Here is a 1,567-nt window from a genome sequence, read left to right as displayed (position 1 = left end):
TTCTGTTTTCCATCCGTAATTTGCATCAGAACAGCACCGATCACATACCCACTGGCATCTGTATATAGTTCTGTAGGTGCTCTCTCATCATACAGACCAAGTACAGGGTCAGTCGTCAGAGCTTTTTTAAGCACATCGAAAGAATCTTGTTGAGCACCACCCCAGATAAATTTAGCATCGGCTTTTAACAACTCTTGGAGTGGCCTGGCTTTGATTCAAAAGTCTTTGCTAAAATGACGGTATTAAGAATATAACCCAAGGAAGCTTCTCACATCTCTAATACTTTTAGGAAAAGGAAATTCCGTTATAAATCTCACCTTTTCTGGGTCTGGCTGCACACCTTCGTTTGACACAAGGTGTCCAAGTATTTTGATTCCTTTTGTTCCAAAGAGACACTTTCTTGGATTAAGTTTCAGTCTGCCTTGTTGGAAACACTTAAGAACGGCCCTAGGTCTTTTTACATGTTCATTAAATGTCTCTGAGAACACTGTAATGTCATCTAAATTACAAGGAAACGTCGTCCACTTAAGGTGACTTAGAAGATTATCCATCATCCGTTCAAAAGTTGCTAATGCATTAACACAAACCAAACGGCATAACTCATACACACCCTCATTGGTGATGAAGTCAGTTTCTCACGATCAGCCTCTTCTACTTCGATTTACCAGTATCCTGAGTACATGTACATGGTTGAGAAAAGCTTATCCCCCTTCAGACAATCTAGTGTTTCATCAATACGTGTAAGGGGGTAAACGCCCTTTTTAATTATCTTATTAATCTTTCTGTTATCAACACCAAGGCGCCAACTGCCATCCTTCTACCTGAAGAGAACCACTGGTGAACACCATGGGCTCTGCGAAGGCTGAATGGTGTCATTCTTCATCATTTTCTCTACCTCGTCGCGAATTATTCAATGTTCCGTCCTCTGGCTTATTGGTTGATGGTCCCCAGTGCTAATCCGGTGTTTCACCGTCGATTTGTCTAATTTGCTCTTCATCTGTGGATTGAAGCATTTAGAGAATTCTTGAAGATTGGCAAGGATCTTCTATTGTTCCTTAGTGAGATCTGGTGATAGTTGAGCTAGAAGGATTTATATCATAGTGGTAGCGCCAGTTTCGCCCACGGACTCAGCATGAGAGGTTTCTGTGACTCTCAGCTGTTCGGCAATTAACGGCTCAGCGTTTGCTACACACATGCGTCTTGGAAGGATCTGCTCTTCTCGTCGACAGTTAAGTATCCACAATTCACCGAATCCGTTCTTAAACGAGACGACAGAGGTTAGGATGACCAAGTTATTCTTCAGTGGTATGCTTCTCTTACATTCCACTACAAGATCCATAGGTTGATGCATGACATGACACGTGACAGTTATCTTTCTAGCGCTGACTGCAGGAATGATCACTTCATACAGCACACATACTCTCCACACACTCGGATGTGCGTCTTCCTGTCCACAGTATCTCATCTCGTCTAGCGTAATCTTCGAGCGACCGTAATCTATAATTGATTCAGAAGCTTTCAAAAAGTCGCATCCCCTGAATGACGTCATGCCTACACTCATGTAATA

The sequence above is a fragment of the Schistocerca gregaria genome, chromosome X, assembly GCF_023897955.1.
Source record: "Schistocerca gregaria isolate iqSchGreg1 chromosome X, iqSchGreg1.2, whole genome shotgun sequence".
Classification (NCBI taxonomy): domain Eukaryota; kingdom Metazoa; phylum Arthropoda; class Insecta; order Orthoptera; family Acrididae; genus Schistocerca; species Schistocerca gregaria.
This window is presented reverse-complemented; position numbering follows the sequence as displayed.